At 44.7% G+C, this 23,935-nt stretch overlaps 1 long non-coding RNA gene across 1 annotated transcript in view; it reads left to right on the top strand.

The window, feature by feature from the left end:
• LOC128344912 (uncharacterized) overlaps window positions 1-21,116 on the top strand; it is a 64,118-nt gene extending 43,002 nt beyond the window's left edge. Inside the window, exon 2 of the long non-coding RNA XR_008316120.1 lies at window positions 19,263-21,116. This is a non-coding gene — a long non-coding RNA (uncharacterized LOC128344912). The remainder of the gene's footprint in view (window positions 1-19,262) is intronic.
• The last annotated feature ends 2,819 nt before the right edge of the window (window positions 21,117-23,935 follow it).

Below are 23,935 nucleotides of genomic sequence, written 5' to 3'. Positions count from 1 at the left end.
CATTTTCCCTTTTGCTGCAAGCCATTTGACAACTCATATGCAGTGTTCCTCACATTAATGATATTGCATTGAATTGCATTATGTAGTGCTCAGGAAAAATTAGTTTGTATTGTTTATTCCACTTATGACCCAGACAGCCCTATTGCTAAATTTAAATGAACTGTCTAGACTTCCAGGGAATTAATCAAGGAGTAAAATAACGTGCCCTACCACTTATGACAACCAACCAAAAGTTACAGAATGTTGTAGGCATACTTGAGAATTGGGAGGCCATCTAATCTCAGGGCCGTAAAAACCAGTGAGGAAGTAATTGTGGGACAAATCTCAGCCAGGGAAACATGATAAGGAAATATGGTAATAGGTTTGCTAGTGCTGATCTGAAACCCAGCTTTTATTTTGCTGGAAAGATTTCTGGTTGTAGGGGTGTATTTTATAAGAACATAAGAATAGCCCTGCTGGATCAGGCCCAAGGCCTATCTAGTCCAGCATCCTGTTTCCCACAGTGGCCCACCAGATGCCTCTGAGAAACCCACAGGCAAGAACTGAGGACATGCCTTATCTCTTGCTGTTGCTCCCCAGCAACTGGTATTTAGGGGGCATCTTGCCTCTGAGATTGGAGGTGGCCTATTACCCTCAGACTAGTTGATGGACTAGTCTTGATGGACTGTCCTCCATGAATGTATCTAAAGCCTTCTTAAAGCCATCCAGGTTGTTGGCTGTCACCACATCTTGTGGCAGAGAATTCCATAGGTTAGTTATGCATTGTGTGAAAAAAAATTCCATAAGTTAGTTATGCATTGTGTGGGGGGAAAGTACTTCCTTTTGTTGGGCCTAAATTTCTTGGCAATCAGTTTCATGGGATGCTCCCTGGTTCTAGAGTTATGAGGGAGGGAGAAAAATGTCTCTCTAGCCACTTTCTCCACGCCATGCATTATTTTATAGACCTCTATCATGTCTCACCTCAGTCAACTTTTTTCTAAATGAAAAAAGCCCAGGTATTGTATCCTGATGCAGGCCTCAGCTTCAGTCCAGGTCCCTAAAACCCATCAGCTTTCCCGTCAGTAGCTGCTTCTGCAAGTACAGCATCCCTAGGGCAGAGCCTCAAAAATGTATAACCCCCTTTCCCCACAATTTGTGAAATGGAGAGACATACAACAATATAAAGAAATACAGCAGCAGCAGCAGCAGCAACAACAACAATTCTTAAGACCAGTAACAAACTAAAATGTGTAATACTATGGTCATAGTAAATAGGTCACGTTTATTGTCCTGAGAGTGCTTTTGGACACTGTACAACACAGCAGAATAGAAAGAACAGTGCCTCACTTCCAGTTCCCAACACTTCTCTGTACAGTCTCAAAAAGGAACTTCCCGTGGGAGTACTTTCATCCATCTGACGACCCCTTGATGTATGCACAAACCATCTCTGCACTGGGTGCTTGGACATTCCCAAACAGGGATGTGTGGGGGGGAGATGTGAACATTCTACTGTGGGTAATATGGGGAAGTGTAGGGAACAGGAAGCCTGAGGCATTTGGCCTGCTGAGCCTCTTTCCCCCACCCCTAATTCTTTAATGTTCAGAGCTGCTCTGTAAGAGAAATTAAGCCACATGGCCATTTTTGTATGAGACTTCTGTAGTGGCCAGTTTGGAGATTTAATTTTTGTTTTGTGTTTCATCATCTAGTTTGCCCTCTATCACACATAAATCAAAAACCCAAGGGAAAAGGTTGCTGTGTGGAATTTCCTCCAAATACATTCCACACAGTGGAACCTCGGTCTTCCAACTGGTAAATATTCCTAAAAAATATATTTCTCAAACCCCATGGCTATTTCTAAATTCAAAGACACGGGACACAATGCAGAAATACAAGCAAGGGGGAAATGGATGGTGAAATGTATACCATCTATATGTTTCAGTATTACATTTCAGAGACTTGTTGCTCTTGGAGCTATTTTGGTATACAACTTAAATCACTAACCACTTAGAAGAACAACAACACCCTTTTTTATTCTTCTTCTCCTAGTTCAGCAGCTGGTATCTAGACAGGCTGGGAGAATTTGTGAAGTAGCACATAGGAAGAAGATCGAAAGCCCCAGTTCACAATAGACAAAGTGGAGGAGGTGTTATGCCAGGGCTGCTCAACTTCGGCCCTCCTGCAGATGTTGGCCTACAATTCCCATAATCCCTAGCTATTGGCCACTGTGGCTGGGGATTATGGGAGTTGTAGTTCAAAAACAGCTGGGGGGCCTAAGTTGAGCAGGCCTGTGTTATGCCAACCTAATAAGTTAAACTGTGTGCTAGCTGTTGCATGTATGTTGTGTAGATGGGTAATTTATTTAAAGTGGGTATGGGGAGAGATTCTGTGTCCTCTCTAGCAGGGGTGGTCAAGCTGAGGCTCTCCAGCTGTTATTGGACTAAAATTCCCATCATCCCCTGCCACAAGAAATCCCCAGCTGGAGAGTCTCAGGTTGGCCACCCCCACTGCACATGAAGTAATGCAGGAGTGCCTGACATTTTAAGAGAAGGAGGCTCTCACACACAGGAAGTGAGGTCTGGGAGAGAAGGAAGTAGGGTGTTGCAAGTGGTACAACATGACATGATAATATGTTCAATGAACATATATTACTGGTGTTTGAAGTGGTTAAAAGGCGTTTTTGAGTAGTTTCTTTTTTCCTCCCCATAAGCAACGGTATAGCCGCCGTTGTTCTAAGCTGGGCTTTCCAACCATTTATTATGAGTACCGCTTTTGTGTGGAATATTATGCATGGAGGCAGGCAGCTTGCCAGACAGTTTTTTCCTGCAGCGAGGGGAAGGGGAGAGGTTTCTTTCGTTGCTGCTGCCTCCTGACTCCTCCTCTCTGCTCCCTTTCTTGTGCCTCTTTGTTGTTGTTGTTGTTAACTGTTTATTGAAGGTTTTAGATGCCAATAACAAACACAAATCCTATAATTTACGCAAGATACATTCGAGAGAGAAGAAAGGGGGGGAGGACCCAACAACTCTTCCATAAAGTAAGTGTTCATTATCCAAATTGAAAATCCATGTAATTTAAAATCCAAATAAGCCCAAGAAATTTTTCCTTTAGAGAATTTGTCGTATTTCTGAAGGCAGGGGCGTAGCTAGGAGAGAGGGTGCCCGTATTTGCCCCTCTCCCCAGAAGCCCCTTGGAGTGAGAGAGACAGTGAAGAAAATAGGGAGGAGGGGTGGAGCTGGGTGGCCCTTAGGGGCTGGAGGCCCGGGTTCTTTGAACTCATCCACTCAATTATAGCTACACCCCTGGCTGAAGGCAATTTCTTTCCTTGCTGCAAGTTCAGCCATTTCTAATTACCAATAATGGTTATAACTGTCTCATCCAGCTTTTCTAAGGTTGTAGAATTAAATGTTTTACAGTCAAAAGAGCCCTTCCAGTCTCTCTGAGCTACTGCAAAGTTTGCTATCTGTGAGACTGAGCCCAAGATAATTGTAAGTTTACAGGATTTAAAGTGAACAAGTGAAACCAAGTTCCATCTGCCAATATCGACTTTCCAAACATATGGAGAGCAGAACGCGCCCCAAAGGTGTGGTAAATGTGCACCCTGCCACATCCCCAGCAAGCATCATGTGATATCATTCCTAGCTTAGAAAACTTAGCTGGGGACCAGTCAGCATGAAAAATTAGGGGCTGGGTTACCTCACAGCCTCTCTTTGCGACCAGTGCTCTGCTGTCCCAGTCACCTCCATTTCCGGCTGAGTCAGGCTCGGTGGAGCAGCATGGCTGAGTGCCACTGGTGAAACTCACACTACTGGTTGAAAAGCTCCTTGCATTTGCACCCACTCACTTGTAGATTCAGGGGCAATATAGGCTTTTGACACAACGTTTTTAAAAAGTTCCCTTGTGAAGAATTGGGAAGGCGGCACTACAAGGCTATATTAAGATAACAAGACTTCATGACTGTCATTAGCTGTGATCACTAAATGCAGCCTCCCTGTGCAAAGGCAGCATGTCTTTGATGGCCATGTGCTGTGAATGAATAACAAGAGTGGGCTGTTGACTTCATGCCCTGCCTCCGAGTTTCCAGCAGCATCTGGCTAGTTGCTGTTGGAAACGAAATGCTGGACTTGGTCTGATCCAGCCAGACAGTTCTTAAAACACCCATGTCTGGCTACACAGGGACGTAAAGAGACAGGATGCTCCAGCCCTTCTCTTAGAAGGCACAGACACATACCACATTTCCCACTCCATCCCCAGAGTTGCATTCCTGAATGGGACCACACTTCCCAGGCCAGTGGACTGGTGGTGGCACGGATTGGGGTGGGAAGGGGAAGGTGGTAAGGCCAGTGACCACAATCCAGCAAGTTTAGGCACCATATGCTAAACCCATAGTGAGTTTAATTTCAAGGCACTTTTCTCCCTAGCTAAGCTCTGATATGAGAAGAGACTCTTGGGCGAGGGGGATGTACATAGAGGAAGAAGCTAGAAGAAGTTAAGTTGCAGGGATGGGGAGGGTTTGATGCCTCATGCATACACCCTCATTTGTGGAAGATTGGATCCCTACCACCCTCTTTCTATGAGCTTTGGGGAGTTTCATATTTAAACATGGTGGGCCACACGTTGTGCAATGTTCTGGAACCATAATGCTGCACCACAGGGCTACTGCGGACTTCTAAGCAAACCCCAGTGCTGTTCAGAAACTGTGGGTCTGGAAGCAGATTTTCTGCAGAATTCCTGATGGTTGTGAATGGGGAAACCTGCAGAAATACTGCTTCTGTATCCACTGCTTTTGAACACCTTCGGGGCTTGCTTAGCAAGCAGCCCTAGGGCACAGCATTACTGTATATAATGCTGTGCATCATGTGGGCCACCATCAACTAATATCCTGACTAAATTTACACAAAGAAATTCCACTGAAATTAAATGGGATGATTTAGGAATGGAAGTTAAAAGGACAAGTTAGGCAAGGCAGCCAGAGTAAGTTACTCAAAAGTGCTACTCAGGAGTCATTCTAAAGGACTACTCTCAGTAGGGTTGCCAGGTCCAGACTCCAGATGAATGCAAAAGTTGATATCCATCACCAAAAAAGTGGAAATAGAGAACGCATTTCATGAAAAAGTCTCCAAAAAGCCTCAACTTTGCATAAAATTTGTATATGTTTATTGGTATTATATATGCATATTTTGATAAAAATGGGATAATTTAAGAAGAAACACAGCTCACCACTGTGAAGCTGATGGCCAGGTGAGCTGTATGTCTGCCCAGTCTGCCGTCTAGGTGCAGAGTTCTCCAGGCCCCTGCTTCTTAACTGTAAATTCATCTCCTGGTTAGGTTTACCAAACACGCAGTCCTCTGTCCTCCTCCCCAACGGGTCACCCAGCCTGCTCTCCCCAGCCAGGCCAGCAACATCACCTCTTGGCTCGAGGCAGGGCAGCCAGCTACCTGCCCAGCCAGCCTCTTTGCATGCTGGCGCAGTGGTGCATGTGTGGGCTCCCACTCGCTTGCTGTTCTCTGCAACTACAAACATTTCCATATGGCTTTTCAATAGAAGGTTTCACAGTGGTTTTCAAAGAAAAATAAACAATGAGATGCTCCCCTGTCCCCCAAAGGCTCACAATTTGAAAAATCAACACAAGATAACCCCAGCAGCAACCACTGAAGGAATACTGTGCTGCGGTTGGAGAGGGCCAGTTGCTCTCCGCATGCTAAACAGAAGAGAGTCACCACTTTTAAAGGTGCCTTTTTACTCATTTAGCAGGGGTAGTGGCTAATTGAGTTAGTTAGCGAACTGCTAACTTCTCACTGCCACTACCACTGCTGCCACAGGAAGGAAGGAAGCTGCCACTGCTGGGCCAACCTATCCATGCTCCTGCATCACGTGGCTCTGCAACCTGCCACTGAAGCAGGACCTCCACTCTGGCTTCCCCATTGGATGGTCGGTCAGTAGGAAGGGGGAGGAGAAGGAAGAGGAAGAGAAGCCGCTGATGAGCGCAAAGTGTTCTGAGCCAACAAAATGTTCCAGCTGCTCCCCAGAACTTTGGACACCACAACACATGCAGAAAAAGTTGTCTGGTCCCCAAAATAGTTTCTATTCCTCCTAATAAGATGTTTGATCCCCAAAATAGTCACATGTCCTCTGTAAAAGTCCCCAGTTGGGAAACCTAGCTTTCAGTATGACTACTGTCCTAATTTGTCACCTTAAGTAGCGCAGCGGGGAAATGACTTGACTAGCAAGCTGATTCAAATCCCCACTGGTATCTTTCTGAGACTATGGGAAACACCTATATCAGACAGCAGCAATATAGGAAGATGCTGAAAGGCATCTCATACTGCGCAGGAGGACGCAGTGGTCAACCCCTCCTGTATTCTACCAAAGAAAACCACAGGGCTCGACATCGACTTGATGGCACACTTTCCTTACTTACTATCCTAATTTAGTCAAGATGTCAGCCAGGAAATATTATCCAGCTTCTTGTCTAATTTGGCTTTTATAAGGACCTTACCTCTTAGAAAAAAGGGCAAAACAAAATGACCTCCAGAAATACATTTGAGGTTGTTTTTTGTCATGTCATTTGAGTCATACATGTACGGTCTCTCCTTGATTTGTCTCCTCTCTTGGTCTGTGAATCCCCCCTGCACATAAATAACAGTGAGATAATCACAAAGGGGTTGAAAGAATCAAGCAAGTTGCTATTTTAATGAGTGGCTCTTGCATTGTTTTAACAGCTACATGGAAAATCTGTGTAGTGTGTGTGTTTGATTATCCATACCTTCCAGGTTGAAAGAGACACTCTGAAGGGTGAAAGAACTTCCAGGGTTTTCTCCCCTTGCAAATAAATTGAGCTTTCTAACTTTGCCTCTACAGGGCAAATATGGACACACACACACACACACACACACCCCTGCCAGCAAATCTATCAAAATTTAAATTTTGTATTTGTTTCAGGTGCATTTTTCAAAAAGACAGATATATTTTATTGTAAACTATTTTGGAAAGAAAATACACTCTCTTTACTATTTAAAAAATACATTTGTTTACCAAAAATGGATTAGTAGGAAGTTCTCAATGGCTGGTAATATTTTGCAGTTGAAAATGTTCCAGTAGTTGAAAATGCTTGTTGCTAAAGCCCCAAATCCAGCAACGACAAACCACAAAATGAAAGGGTTTTATTTCAAAAATCCCAACAACTTCCACTATTATATATTACAAAATGTTTTAGCTCTTGTCTGAAAATGCCCAACAGCTTCAACAGCAAAGGTGACTAAATAATCACCAAGGGTGTAAGTCATAAAATCAGAAGTTTATCTTTAAATTCACACACACACACACACACACACACACACACACACACACACACACACACAAGCCTGTTTTGCTTTAAGTGTGGTAAAGTTTTTTTTCTCCATCAGAGGTCAGAAAATGTGACTGGTATTTTTTTAAGCCAAGTGAAATCTTGCAAATAATATGCTTGTATGCAGAGGGAGATAAATTCAAGACCCATGATGAAATGTGACACACTGGCAATGCTGAAGTAGCATGTGGATAGGGTGTGACTAGTCCGACCACGAGAACCTGGTTTCTGTCCTCCATGATTCTGAATGACTGTTTACGCTCTTACTTCACAGTGCTGCTGTCATGCAGCATCCAGGATAGGCTTCACGTATCAAACCTATGGGTCAATCTACTTTTTTTTTGTTAAATCCCAAGAAACCAGGCCAGTAATCCCTGCTTTTTCTGGAGTAATAATTTTATTTGCTATCTACAGGTGAAACTTGGAAAATTAGAATATCGTGCAAAAGTCCATTAATTTCAGTAATGCAAATTAAAAGGTGAAACTGATATATGAGACAGACGCATTACATGCAAAGCGAGATAAGTCAAGCCTTAATTTGTTATAATTGTGATGATCATGGCGTACAGCTCATGAAAACCCCAAATCCACAATCCCAGAAAATTAGACTATTACATGGAACCAAGAAGACAAGGATTGAAGAAAAGAACAATATCGGACCTCTGAAAAGTATACAGTGTACTGTGCTTGATTGGCCAGCAAACTCGCCTGACCTGACCCCATAGAGAATCTATGGGGCATTGCCAAGAGAAGGATGAGAGACATGAGCAGAGGCGTAACTATAGGGGGGGCAGGGGGGCACGTGCCCCGGGCACCATCTTTTCTGGCCACGTGGGGGGCGCCGCCATGACAAAAAATTCTTTTTAATTTTTTTGTTAATTTTTTGTTAATACAAATGTTTCCTGCTCAGTGCAGCAGCACTGCAGCAGTCAAGGGAGCGCGTTGGCGCCCCCTCCCCCACGAGCAGTCCCTTCCGCGCCGCCCACGCCCCCCCCCCATTGCTTTGCTGTTGTCTGGCGGCCAGTCAGTGGCTTGGCTTGGCGGCGGCGGGTGCTTGTGAGGAAAAACCTAAGTATAATGTAGTATGTTGGGGGCGCGGGGGGGGCGCCATTTCAGTGCTTGCCCCGGGCGCCGTTTTCCCAAGTTACGCCTCTGGACATGAGACCAAACAATGCAGAAGAGCTGAAGGCCGCTAATGAAGCATCCTGGTCTTCCATAATACCTCATCAGTGCTACAGGCTGATGGCATCCATGCCACGCCGCATTGAGGCAGTAATTGCTGCAAAAGGGGCCCAAACCAAGTACTGAATACATATGCATGCTTATACTTTTCAGAGGTCCGATATTGTTCTATTCTTCAATCCTTGTCTTCTTGGTTCCATGTAATATTCTAATTTTCTGAGATTGTGGATTTGGGGTTTTCATGAGCTGTACGCCATGATCATCACAATTATAACAAATTAAGGCTTGACTTATCTCGCTTTGCATGTAATGCGTCTGTCTCATATATCAGTTTCACCTTTTAATTTGCATTACTGAAATTAATGGACTTTTGCACGATATTCTAATTTTCCGAGTTTTACCTGTATACTGGAAATTTTCTGCCATATAAGGGGTAATCAAATAGGAAAGCATGTGGCAAGACGGTGCTTGCCTGACATTCTTTTTGCTGTGGGCCATGCTGAATTTGCAAGAATGGGATAGTGACCACACTCCAGTTTGGAAGAAAATGTTTGGCAGGCCTACAGGAGGATGGCAGGGCTGAGAATAGGAAGAATTGTGTGATAATGTGGAAGGATGTGTGCATGGCTTCCATGGGCCCACCTTTGTGTGAGCATGGCAGGCAGGCAGCTGTGGAACCACACACATGCACCTCCAATGTGTGAAATAGTGTACCAGAGCTGTGCTGGCCCTCTAGTGCCGATGTGTGCGCTAGATCACTGAATCATTCACATTAATGCTGCTGCTGATTCTTATTTAGATTCTAGCAACCAAACCAAACCAAACCTCTGGCTTTTGCACACAAAATTCTGACAACTACGGTATACTTTTCCAAGGCAACCCCCCCTTCTTTTCTGGTTACTGGGGAGCCTTACTTGTTCACGACACCCCACTAAGCATTGAACTGACAATCCTATTGGAGCATTTTTTCTCCAGAAACAATTCTGGAGGAAAAAATCCACCAGTATTGGAAACCAATTTGATACTGTTCTACATGTAATAAAATAGGATTGGAGTGGGGCTTACACAGCCCGTGCACAGCCCTACCATGAGCTACTGGCTGACGTATGCGGAAAACTACTCAAAGTAGTTCCGTTGAAATAAAACGGACAAGTTAGGCATTTAATTTCAAAGGGACTGAGTAATTTTCCTTAGTTTGTCAGCCAGTGTTTTGAGAAGCAAAGATGTACCTCTTTTGGGGTGGGGGGTGGGGAATGCCACATGTTGAACTCCGTGGCTGACAAGATAAGGAAAATTACTCAAAATAGTCCCATTGAAATTAAAAGGATATGTTAGATAATCCATAACTTGTCCTTTTGATTCCAATGGGAGTACTCTGAGTAATTTTTCTCATCATGTCCACTGTGTGCATGTCCCCCGGATAATGGTTCAGCCCAGAGATTAGGCACCTTCCCCTCTTGCTACATAGCTTGTGTGACTGTTTCTCTGTAGCTGCTCCACAAGGTACTGCCAAGGCAGACTAAAACTGGGCCGTGAAGTGATGTTCTTATTTAGACTGACTGCTGATTCAGTGTGGCCTTGGAGATGTATAATATGCTTTTAGAGATGATGATCAGTCTGTGTTCTTCAAGAACAAATGTGAGACAAGGCTCTATTCATAAACGATAGTATGTTCTTCCAGAGGATAAATACCGTAACTAACTGATTTTGGAATGCCTGCTTTTCGAGTCTCAGACTATATGTGAATTTTGAGCTGTCTCTTGCATGAATTCTTTCCACACACACACCCTGCTATTCTGTCTACTGACTTACAGAAGGGTAGCTACTGCTCATTTACACAATGGCTACTCTTAGTAGGAATAAAGGCACTGGTTACTGTTCCTGCCTTAATATTTTGGAGAGGGATACCAAAGTACAAAAATCATCTCACTAATAATGCACTTCAGATCACTTCTGAATGGAACACACGTTTATATGTATTAGTGGTGCACGGAACTGGCACCTGCCGGATCAAAGGTGGGGCGGGATCTCTTTAAGGACAGGGGAGGGGTGCTCTTACCTCTCCCGCCGCATTTCCCCTGCCAGCGCTGCCTTTTTAAAAACGTTCCGGCAGGGCGGCAGCGTACCACCTTGCCGCCCCGGTGCCTCCTTGGGCCGGAAGTGACCGGAAGTTGCTGCTGCATGCAACTTCTCTCCTCCCTTCAAACTGGCCGAACCGCCGGTCTTTAGAACCAGTTCGGAGGCCCATAAAGGGCCTCCGAAATGGTTCTTTACACATCCCTAATATGTATGTGTTCCAGTCAGAGCTGATGTGAAGTGTATTATTATTATTGAGAAGATTTTTGTACTTTGATATCACGTGCGTGCGCACTGCGCGAAGGACTGCTGGGAGTTTTCCCAGCAACATCGGGGAAGGGGTGGCAGGGATGTATCCTGCCGCCCCTATTACACATAGGATTAAGGCGAAAGATCGGGAAAGCGGCGGGAGGGGTAAGTAAACCCTCCCGCCGCTCTTAAAGGTACCCCCCACCCCAGTGCCGGACCGCCCAGGACCGGTCCGGACCGGTCCGGAGGCTATTTCAATGGCCTCCGGACCGGTCCGGGCCCATCCCTAGCTGCCACTGACCACAGAGGTGGCAACTTTTTCAGAATTATTGAAGAAAAGGTGGCAGTGCCCCCACATTTGGGAAGTTCCCTGCCTCATTTTTAGAATTTCAAGACACTTCTATGGGTCTCTCCACAACATTTCTGAAACTCCCCTACCATTTCTGCCTTCCATGAAAGCACTGGCAAAAATGGGAGGGCAGATTCAATCCAGCCCTAGGCTAGAAGTTAAATTGTTTGACAGCTGAACAGTCTAACAGAGCAGTGGGTTCTTTTTCATATTTGAAGGTTTTCAAACAGAGGTTGGACAGACATCTATCGGGGATGCAGTAGAAGAACCTTGCACTGAGCAAGGAGTAGGACTAGAAGACCTCCGAGGTCCCTTCCAACCCTGAAATGCTATGAACTTGTGTACTTTAGCTCCCCCCCCCTTCACAATCATGGCAATCCTGGTTAAAGGATTAAAGTTTGCATGCAGAGCCCAACACTGCTGGTTGTTGTGAGCATGCAGATTTTTGAGGCAATCCTTGTCAAATTGCACCACATTTAACCAGGATAGATAACCAGGGGAGTTGCAACAGGGCTCCTGGTACATCCCCACAGTGTCTTTAGGGTCTTTAATTTAAAGACTCAATGTCTTTAGTCCACACACATTCTGACTTTTTACCAGGGACAGTCCCTGGGGGTATCTCTCCCTTGTAAAGCACAGCCCCTCATTACACACACACACACACACACACACACACACACACACACACACACACACTTCATTAGGCAGGATGTCAGCCAGTATGCTTTAACCAGGGGCGTAACTATAACAGGGCAAGGGGAGACACTTGTCTGGGGCCCACTGCCTTGGGGGGAGCCTCCCAGAGGCTGGTCACATGACTGACTCCCCCAGCCATGCACCCACCCGGGCTTCCTTTCAGTTGTATTCATCCTCTGAAACTGATATGAGTGTTAAGACCTGGAGCTACCAGAACAGCATGTCTTTCTCTAGTACCATTAAGTGACTTGCATCGTCCACCATTTACAAAACCTTTTAAAAAATAATTTAGGATGGTATTCTATTGTGGCACATAGGTTATACATATAATTTACTGTGCTTTTTGTTACCATTATTCAGCCTCATTTAAGATTTCTTTACTTCATGAGCTGAGCTTCAGTGAGGGGGGGTGCATTTTAAAATCTTGTTCCTGGGCCCACTCCAACCATGCTATGCCCCTGGCTTTAACTAAAATTGTTTCCCCCTTTCCCAGTTAAAAAAACCAACAGCCTCTACTTAAACCCCTGTAAACAAACTTCAGTCATCATGTCATGTCACAGAAAATGAGTGTCTGCTTCACACTCATTTGATAGCAATTGATTCTCTTTCTGTTTTAATGAAGGGAGCCACTATTAGGGCCTATTGCGGAAGGGGTCTCCTGCTGCTTTGACTCAAATCTGGCTTCTCAAAGTGATGGCTAGAACTAGGACCCTCTCCTAGGACCACTTCATACATTGCTACCTGGGGAAAGCCTGTGCCTTGTGAACTGTGTTTCAGATAAAGGTTTGCTTGATGCTGACATGGAGATTGTTTTAAAATCATTGATCATATCATTGCTACGCATGTGTCCTCTGGGGAGCTGAGAGCCGCTTCAGGAGGGTGCCCAGGCAGGCAGCTTCCATGGACAGTCACCCTTTGCTTTGCACCAAGTCCACTCAGGCAGTCTGTCACACCTCAAGGGCCAGAGAAGCCGGTAGTGAAGTGGGGATGGAAGAGGGGCTGTCCGTGCATTAAAATGGAGTAAAGTAGGCTGAGGAGGGAGGAGTTGAATAAGTGCATGCCATGTGAACTTGTAAAAACAAAAACCGAGAGCAGAGGGGAGGGGCTGCTTCCCTCAATGCCTCGAGTGTGATTTGACGCGGCTTCGCTCAACATTTACCCCACAGGATGGAGCCATGTGCGAATAACTCCCAGGTAAGGCTTAGACATAGCCTTACTGTATTTACCCAAATTTACTCTGAATTTAAGACAACCCTCTTAAACATAAGGCTAAAATTAGATTATACCTGTATTTACCCCCAGAGGAAGAGGTCTCTGAATTTTAGATAACCCCCGCCCCATTTTTAACATCAAATAGCTTAGGAAAAAAACCTAGTCTTGGATTCAGGTAAATACCGTATTCAAATCTTTTCATCACACACTTTGCTCCTATTCATGTGAATGCAACCCTAGCCACCCTTTACGGTACTGAACTGGCATCTGCTGGAATGTGCTGTTAAACCTGGGAAGGCTAGGACAGTAGCTTTATTTAACGGAGGCCCAAATTAGAACTGATGCTAACCTTGCATGTGCCGCTGAAAATGGCAGCTGAGCGTTATCTTCCCCCTCCTTCTCTGTAAGGTATGGTAGTGCTTGTTGGAAAAGGATAGGGGTATGTTCCCACAGTCAAAGGCCTTGCTTGCAGCCAAATTCAGCCACAGGATTCCCTCCTTATGAAAAGCAGACTGACTGACTGACTGACTGACATACAGATGGAGACTTATTTATACCCCTGCTAACTGAGCAAAGAGCCACCATTTAAAGTGGTGATTCTCTTACATTTATCAGGGGGAGAGCAACTGGCCCTATCCAGCCCCAGCACAGCATCCCTCCAATGGCTGTTGCTGGTATCTGCTTGATGTTTCTTTCTAGATTGTGAGCCTTTGGGGGAAAGGGGACCATTTTAATTATGTATTTATTTTTCTATGTAAATTGCTTTGTGAATTTTGGTTGAAGAGCGGTCTATAAATATTTGTAATAGTATTTATTATTTATCATAAATACTACTACTAAACTGTAGTAGTAGTATTTATTATTTGTCATATTTCTATACTGCCTGACATGTGCACCCCTAGGCAGTGTACAGAAGTTAAAACAGGATAAAATGATCTAAACAATGTTATGATATAACACAGACCATTTTAAATTAAAAGGATTAATTAAATAGCTTAAAGCCTGAGAAAACAGGTGTGTCTTAAGAAACAGCCAGAGATGGAGCAGCTCTGGTTTTTACAGGGAGATAGTGTAGGAAGATATGGGCCGCTTTTGCATGTAATGCGGAACCGCTGGTCCAATGGACCCGCAGTTCTGCTCCCTCACCCAACTCTCCCGCCCGAATTCAGACATATTATATTATATTATATTATATTATATTATATTATATTATATTATATTATATTATATTATATTATATTAATTTAACATTTATATCCCACTCTTCCTCCAAGGAGCCCAGAGCGGTGTACTACATACTTGCGTTTCTCTTTCACAGCAACCCTGTGAAGTAGGTTAGGCTGAGAGAGAAGTGATGACTGGCCCAGAGTCACCCAGCTAGTTTCATGGCTGAATGGGGATTGGAACTCGGGTCTCCCCGGTCCTAGTCCAGCACTCGAACCACTACACCACACTGGCTCATAACGGAGAGCATCCTCTTTGCAATCCACAAGACTGCAGAGGAGAATGGGAACTGGCTGTGTGGGCTTCTTTCTTGACTGAAGGATAGCCTCAGCAACCAATGAAAACCAGAGTGAGGGAGGAGCTTCCTCCCTTAACTCTGGTTACTGAAGAGTGAAACTATGGTGCCACATTCAGACGTAACGCTGGCACCACAAAACTGGAGATACAGGCGGAAAAACCTACTACAAACCAAAGGTACAAATCAGAATCTGTGGAGGGAAACGATGGGTCTATTTTCTGTCCGAACTGCAGTTGCACACAAACTGAGGCCCCTTCAGCTCTGGTTTCATGTGATTTGTGAATGCAGCCAGTATTTTGACTTCAAATAGTAAGGACAAACTTGGCTAGTTTATTCAGAGGGTTTCACTGCAGAGGAAGACAATGTATTGAATTTGGGCACAGTGGATGAACTGTGCACTCAACCCTTAAGTACATCCTGCACTTTCCCCTTCCTCTCTTCCTTTAACCTAGGATAAATCTTGCTGCAGGCCTGTGTTTTAGAGCCTTGTTGGGGAGCTGAATATAACCCTGCTACTTATGTTACAAACATCTTTGTGGAACCTGAATTAATAAAAAGTTCAAGGTTCCTGAAATGAGGGTGGCTTGGTGGGGGGCAAGCATCTCTTCATAAAAGCTGCCCCCTTTCTGTTTCAGAAATCTAACATGTGGGATGCAGCTCACCCACCCAGAAATGCACTTTGCCCCTTCTGTGCCCCCCCCCCCAATTCTTTTTCTTGTGCCTCCACTGTTGTGAAACCAGGTTATATCATGGTCTGGAGTACATGAGTCAGTTTTCTGGTTACACTTTCAAATTAAATACTCGAGCTCACAGGAAACAATCAATCAACCCAGAAAACAATGATTAGCCAATGTCCTTGACTGAACCCCTTAACTGAGCAAAAAGGAACCTTTAAAATGTTGGCTCTTTTATATTTAGCGGAGAAATAGCAATTGCTGCCCCCGACCACCCCAGCAGCGAGTCCCATCCAGCGGCTGTTGCTGGTGTCTCTATTTGGTTTCTTTGCAGATGGTGAGACCCTTTGGAACTGTGAACCTTCACCTGATTCCTTTTGCTTTGTACCTGCTTTGAGAACATTTTTGTTGAAAAGTAGTGGGTGGAAGTAGCACTATTAATTGAAACACAATTCAAAAGTTGAGAAGCATCTTTCTGAACAGTCTTATCAGTTCTACCAGTAGCAAGTTAACATGTTCAGCAGTGTCCAGTAGCGGCCATTGTGAGTGCCGCTGGGGGGGGGGGCTGTGAGAGGCACCTTTAAGGCTAAATCAGTCGGTGCTTACCTTTGCTCTTACTGCACCTGAATGCTGCTCGGAGCAGCAGCATGCCTCCAAACACCCCCTGCGGAGGAGGATTGCCTCCACCACTCACCTGGCCGCTGGTGGGAGATCGACACTGCTACTGGCAATGTCCCACAGCAAATGTCTCCGTTTTTCAGGCAGTAGTTTCAGGACATATATAGCTAGTGCTAAGAATGTATGGCAAAGGGATTTACATTTTGATCTATACTCTTTAATACTGACCTGTGTGTAATGGTGTCACTGGGTGGCATCCAGAGCAACGAACTACTTGCTGAAGGATGTTGTGCTAGTGCAAAGGTGTTGGGCTAAGTCTGGAGCTTGCACTTCAGACTAATGTTGCACAATGTAATTTGTTTTAATGGGAGTTTTTGCACAAGAGTGCTGTAACGCAGTTCTGCAACCCCCTGGTTTTTAGTGCAGCTATGCCCGATTCAGACATTATGCTGTTCAAGTGTACCGATGACTATATATCTGTGCGTGTGTTTGTGTAAATGACTGTACCTGTGTTCATTTAAAAAGTGAACCTGGATACAGGCCCTTCAAATGCATGATACAGACAGGAAGTGTACTTCTGTACCTGAGTTCAACATAACATGTGAATGACTGTACCTGTGCACAGATCTGTATTTGTGTACACTGTACACTTGCTGTATGAGTGTTGAACATAATGTGTGAATGGCCTTAAGTCATCCTCTTGCACTAGTGCAGGCCTGCTCAACTTTGGCCTTCTTGCAGATATTACCATTCCCATAATCCCTGGCTATTGGCAACTGTGGCTGGGGATTATGGGAGCTGTAGTCCAAAACCAGTTTGGGTGTGGGGGGGGCAAAGTTGAGCAGGTCTGCACTGCTGGAACTTTGTTCTTTCTGCATGCAGTTTGTTGCTCTGGATCCCAGCTGCTGAATGTACACTGTCCTGCGATGTTACCATCATGTCACCATCATTGGGGATAGTGATGACATGGATGAATAACACAAGATATTATGGAGGGAGAGGCGAAGTAGATAAGCAATGCTATCATTTTCAGCTGCACTTGTGTGTTTAGCATCACATGCAGTTTGGGTCATAAGGAGGCTCACTGTGATAGTGAAGAAGAATTCATGTGCTAAGAGGTTCCAGGTGCTGTAGAGTGCCGTATACCCTGGTAGTATTCCTGTTTGTTTGCTCACTCCAAGACCCAATTAGACACACACTAATATATGTTGATGGCACTTGAAATTAATTGGGTCAAGAGGGAAAGAAAAATTAAAAACAAAACACACAGACTCTGCCAGGTTTTCTGTGTTGCAGATCATTGCTAAATTCTGATGCAGGGCTGGCAAAATGGCTGTGTGCATACCAAGCACACAATCTCATCATATCATGCCAAAATGAAGCAAACTCTTTCAGCACTCTTAGCTTCTAAGGACGCACTGGAAGATACTGAGAGGCAGCAAGAAAAATGAGGGACTTTCAGGGGCAGCTGTGTTTTACTAACCCAGTCATAATGCCCCTAAAAATCCTTATTGTTCTTGCAATGTTCATCTGTGATCACCAGCAAAAGGAGGCTTTCAAAGGTAAGTATCAATGTTCTGGAAAACCAAAGTTTGTACTGATCTCAGGACGTCAAAGGGTCCTGTATCAAAGAGGTGTAATCTAACCTTTAATAGTAAAGAACTGTCTTTTCAGTTTGCTTTTTTGTTTGTGTCTTCTTTTTCCTTTGCATGTCCATATGCATTATTTCCAGCTGTTTCTGAAAATGCATAGGGTGAAGACAGATGTAAGATTAGTAGAGGAGTGGTGCTGATTTTAGAAGTGCTCTCATGTTCCATTTCCTCTCCAGGGTCCAGCTTTGGAGGAAAAAAACACAATTCTGCAACTTCGCAGCAAAACTCATCTCTGTCTAATACATATTGGCTAGCAACAGTGCAGTTGTCAAGATACCCATCCCGCCCAAACCCCAGTTTTGCAGCTATTTAAAAAAATGTTTTCATATTTATTTAATAACACAAAGAATGAAAGACTAAATATACATGTGGTGCTTTTTAAAAAAGCTGGGCAGTCTTCCTAAAGCATGTGAGGAGGAGCAAGACCACTGTCCAAACAAGCATTTGACCTGATAGAATGTACATCTGTCATACAAACTGCAAAGCTTGATTGTGATTGGTCTTCAAATATCTTCTTTGTCTTTATCCTTGCCTTCACCCATACCTCCCTTTTCTTGAAGTCCAACAACACTAATATCATCAATCAGTGCTGGAATTATATATTACATTTTTAGGTGCCCACATCCATTTTTAGGCGCCCTTTGGATATTTTTAGATCATCCATATGATGCAGGAGGCTACATGCCCTATCTCTTGATGCCTGACCACGCTGGACCAACAGGAAACTCAGTTTTTCACATAGCCCTTTCTTACGGCTATGGTGTCCATGCTTGGCAAGGTTATTGTTTGCCAAGTGCAGTGCACTGCTGAACAGACAGTAATTCTACACACAGGAGTTCAGATGCACACATGGAGCTCTTCAGGAGAAGCAGTGGCTGCCTCAATTCACACCAATGTTGGATCTTGCTTCCTAGAGTATCTTTGGCCAGCTTCCTTAGAGACCTGTGTGCACATCAGAGGCCCTGATATGCCATTGGGTTTACTGTGGATGAGCTTAAGGAGCTTAGTTTTTGTAATCAAATAAGCTGCCAAGGAAATTCTAATACAAGCTGAATGTGTCACTTTGTATGCCGTGTGTGTGTGTTGTTTGTGTATGTGTGTTTTCCCCATCATTTTCATTGGCTTCTGCTAATGATAAAAAGAGCCAAACCTTACTGCTGACTACTAGAAATCTTGTTCAGGTTTCCCCCCTAGCCTCTGAGATGTCACCAGAGGTGCTCTTACCCCTGGATTTTGGGGCTGAAGTCCAGGGCCTCCACACACCCTGGGGGCCCCAAATCCTCTTTAGTCTGTCCTGGGTGGTGTGGTTTGTGCCCTCAAGAACTTGCTTAACTTGCAGCCCTTTGGAGGCCCCCCACTTAACTTGCAGCGGGGGGCCTCCAAAGGCCTTTAGGTCCAGGCTCCAAAATTACCTAGGAGCACCTCTGGATATCACCAGACACTGACCATACATTTTCAAGCATCTTTGCAATCTTAAGAGCTAGAAACCTTGTTTTTTAAATGCTGAATTCAGTATCCACTACAGTGTCTGCATGGTGGCGATGGCATAATTCACACATTCTTGCTTATGAGATACTGAAAGCATCTACAGTCAAGCATCAATTCAGTAATTTAATCGTACTAGGAAATCTTGAAGCATGTGTTTGATCAGCTGCTCTTCAGAGATGTATTATGGAATCTAATTTGTTTTATCCTTTCATTGGTCCACAGGGTTCCGTTCCCATGAAGCTCTTCTTGATTATCAATCTGGGAACCTATGCAGACCGTCACAACTTGCCTCCATGCAACAGAGAATGTACTGCACAGAGTGGCCTTTTCTGTGTGTTGCTTCATGAATAGCAGATGTTAAGTTTCCAAATCAAAGAAAGCTGCTTCCAGATCCTGCAGTTAGTTCCAATGAGGGAATGTATACCATCATTTGGGATTAGGCTGGCCTTGTGGTAGCAAGCATGAATTGTCCCCTTTGCTAAGCAGGGTTTGCAACTACTTGTGAAAATGCTGTCTGCTGTAAGATATTCCCCTGAGGGCAGGGATTCTTAAACGTGAGCCCCCCAGGTGTTGTCTGGCCTTTGGCCATTGTGGCTAGGGATGATGGGAGTTGTAGTCCAGCAACATCTGGGGACCCAAGTTTGAGAACCTCTGTCTTAGGGGATGGGGTTTTGCTCAGGAGCAGAGCATCTGCTTTGCATTCAGAAGGTCCCAGGTTCCATCCCTGCCTGGCATCTCCGGACCAAGGATCTGCCTGGCATCTCCAGACCAAGGCAGCTTCCTATGCTCCTTTCTTAAACTTGTACAGTGGTTCTGGACTACAGCTCCCATAATTCCCCTGTTGGGGGTTGTAATTTTATCCCCCAGTTAATTAGCAGAGCACTAAAGAAGCTACCCACTCCAGTTACAGAGTAGAATGCAGAGTTTAGTTGTTGCAGCTATTTAGAGAAGACACATGGAGATTCTTGTAGAATAACATTCTAAGAAAATTTATTGGTGAAGTACACCTTTGGATAGGAAAGACCTAATCCTTAATCTAAAGAACTACATTATGAATAGGTAGGGAGAGAGAGCAATGTTTCCATCTGCTCCCTAAGAGTAAAGGAAGGGATTCTGAGCTGACTCAGCACAGGAAATACCTGAAGAGTCATATCAGGGGTCATAGAGTAGAGACAGGTAGAACAGCTAGGGAGACCCTTACTCACCATCTCTACTCCCAATGCCCCTAGTGGTCATTAGGATAGTTGGTGCAAAAGGTCGATGCACTGGAACTCCAACATCCCCAGTCACAGGCCACTGCGATTGGAGAAAGGGGAGATTGTAGTCCAACAACATCTAGGCCCAGAGTTGGAGAGCCCTTGATCTAAAGAGCTTTTTAGTTGGGTTTAGCTATGCTGGTTCATAGCTGAGGCGTTGCTTCCACCATGTGGAACCTGCCTTTGGATCAGGCCTGCTCAACTTAGGCCCCACAGCTGTTTTTGGACTACAACTCCCATAATTCCCAGCCGCAGTGACCAATAGCCAAGGATTATGGGATTTGTATGCCAACATCTTCAGGAGGGCCAAAGTTGGGCGGCCCTGCTTTGGATCAAAGGAATTTAATCAAATAGGGATGTGGTTTTGTTTCAGGGGCAGAAATATCTGTAGAGATGGGTCAATTCAGAAGACACTTTAGATCAGAACCCTAAACAACCCTATTAATGTTGTCTCCGCATCCCAATGCACATGCATATCATTCTGTTTGATAAGCTGCATAGATGCTGGTCAGCTGTTTAGGGGGAGAAGTATAGAGGGACTCCATCCAACTGATCTGCGTTATCACTGATAGGGCTGACAGGGCCACACGTGTGCAGCCTCGGATGCTGGATCAGACCAGGGAATTATGCAAGCAGCTCCCATGACAGAGTATAATTTCCCAGCCAGCTAGAAATACAGATGCAGAAGCTGACTTGCATGCTCATCTGGCCCTGAAGCAAATTGGGGCAACTATCTGTGGCAACTGCCAGATGCCTAATGGCTGGAAAAGACAGCAGTCCAATTGTATCTTTTTTAAAAATAAAGTTTTATTTGTTTGTCTGTTGTTGTATCTGTATCCTGCTGTTCATTCAAGGAGCTCAGCGTTGCATAGATGGGATGATCCCATTTTCTTCTCACAAGGACCCCTGGAACTAAGTTAGAGTTACAACCAAACTTGATTTGGTGTTAAGCATGTTGGCTGATGTGATGAGGGAAATTACTCAAAGTAGTCCCATTGAAATTGAACTTGTCCTCTTAATTGCTGAACTTGTCCTTTAAATTCCAGTGGGAATACTTTGAGTAATTTTCCTCATCATGCCAGCCACTATTGTTTAGTTGGGGAGTGTATTTTAAAATCACACCTATGGAAGATCCCAAGCTGGATATGGACATGGAGGTATTTCCATGTCCCTTTGGGCTTTCCCCCCTCATTCTATTTTCCTGTCAAAAATCCCCTCAAAGTCACTATGGGTCCTCAGAGGTAACATTGGAGTAAATGGCACCTTCGGGGGACCATAGCTTGGGGGTTGTATTTTCTGGCAGCCAAAATAAACTTGAGAAAATTGTTTATACACCTGCTGCCTCCTTGCCTTGGTCCCAGTCTGGAATGGGCCCCACACACTGCTATATTAGCTAAGGAAGAAAAAACTCTCGGCTAGACAATGATGGCTGATAGCCAGACTAAATTATTCATGGATAGTCCTGCCGAAATTAATGGGATGAATTAGTCATGACAAACTTGCCCCACTAATTTCAGTGGGGCTACTCATGAGTAATTTAGTCAGGTTGTCAGCCACTGTGTTTAGCCTGGGCCTGCTCAACTTCGGCCCTCCTGCAGATGTTGGCTCACAACTCCCATTATCCCTGGCTATTAGCTACTGTGGCTGGGGATTATGGGAGTTGTAGTCCAAAAACAGCTGGGGGGGGGGCTGAGTTGAGCAGGCCTGGTGTAGCCATTCACATTTGGCCCATAGAGAAGGGTCCATGGCCACCCAGTCAGCTTCAGAGCTGAGGCAGGATTTGAATCTACGATTCTCAGTCAAAGCTTGACCTCTGTCCAAAGTAAAATATACAAAAGCTACTTGGGAGCTTAGTTGTTGGCGGGGAGGGGAGGGGAAGGAAAGACATTTTGGATCCTCTCACAACAACTTGGGAACAGCTGAGCATTCTCTGTGCAAATATCAATCATCTGGAGAGGCCTACGGCAGGTAAAATGAGCTGTCTCCAATCCAACAGCATAGCACTGTGGAGAATCTATTAATTTATTTATACATACATACAATGCATAAGTGTAAGTGTAAGTAAGTGTCAGGTGATGTATGCTGGGTGAAAAATCCTGTCTTCAGCATGCACAGATGGGATTTGACCTGGCGGTGGCTGACCAAAAGAGAGATCTTGGTGTCATGGTAGTCATGGTGCTCAGCTCAGTGAAAACTGAGAGGGTGCTGTAGCAGTGAAAAAGACAAATTCCATTGTGGGGATTATGAGGAAAGGGATAGAAAATCAAAAGGCCAAGGACATAATGGACTTTTTTTAAAAAAAAGCTATGCTGCAGTTGCATTTGGAATATTGTGTGCAGTGCTGGCCACTCCATATTGCAAAGCTGAAAAGGGAGGAGCAAAGGGCAACCAAAATGGCAGAGAGGGTTGGGATACCTTCTGTACATGGAAGGGCTAAAAGGTTCAGAACTTTTGGGGTTTTTTTGTGGGGGGGGGAAGACAGGTAAGGGAAGGCAAAAAGACTGGCTTCTCCTTCTTCTAGTACTTGGGGGGCCTAATGGTGAAACTGATTGGCAGTAGATTCAGGACAAGGTTGTACAAAATACAATGTAATTAACATGGGGGCAGGGCCGTAGCTCAGTGGTAGAGCATCTGCTTTGCATGCTGAAAGTCCCAGGTTCAATCCCTCGCAGCATCTCCAGGCAGGGCTGGGGAAAAACCCTGCCTGAAACTCTGGAGAGCTGCTATTGGCCAGCATATACAATACTGAGCTAGATGACCAATTAAATGTGGTATAATATCTACCTATGCAAAAAAAAAAAAAACCCACCACTAAAACAAAAAACCTGCCACAAGATGTGGTAACGGACACTGGACAGAATTCATGGAGGAGACATGAATGCCAAGATGCCTAAATGGAAACTCCAAGTGTCAAAGCATCAAGCCTCTGGATACCAGTTACTAAGGGAGCAAACAACAAGGGCAGAGTTTTGCCTTTGTGCCTTGCTTGTGCACTTTCCAAGCACATATGCCTGGCCATTACTGAAAGGATGCTGATTCAGTGGGGCTCTTCTTACAGCCATCCATATGCAGATTCTCTTAGGCAAATTGGGCAGGTCCCTGCCCCAAGGAGCTTACAAACTGGATTTCACCCATGGGAAGTCCACAGAGCAATTGGTGATTATACTGAAGCCCAGAGAAGGGAGAAGAAACTCCTGCCCTAGGTCTGTGCAATGTCTGGGGAAGGGAACAGTTCCAAGCCAGTGCTTCCCATCTCAGCCTCTGCTACTTCCAGGGTCCTCTTGCACCTTGCAAGCATTTGCCTCTAGCAACACATAGCACAAACTCCCAGCTTCAGGACTCGGCCTCTTTACCAAATGTCCTCAGCCAACAGTTTCTCCACCTACTGGCTGGAAATATCTTCTCTTGGTACAGAGGTGAGAAGGAAAAGCAGCCTGTTTTTCTTGGCAAGGCACGTGGATGTGATTAGCTTTATCTCTGCTTCGATTGTTGTGTTTCACACCGAGGAGAGAGAGCATTACCTCACCAAGGCGCAGGCTGCAGACCAAAAAGCTATTACACCGGAATATTTTTAGTGCTCAAAACAGGAAAGGCCTGCCATGGCTAAAAAACATTCTGTGACTTCTCTCTCTCTCTCTC

Source organism: Hemicordylus capensis, chromosome 2 (genome assembly GCF_027244095.1).
Source record: "Hemicordylus capensis ecotype Gifberg chromosome 2, rHemCap1.1.pri, whole genome shotgun sequence".
NCBI classification, from domain to species: Eukaryota; Metazoa; Chordata; class Lepidosauria; order Squamata; family Cordylidae; genus Hemicordylus; species Hemicordylus capensis.
The sequence above is the reverse complement of the archived record's forward strand: the minus strand, read 5'-3'. Positions and strand labels throughout refer to the sequence as shown.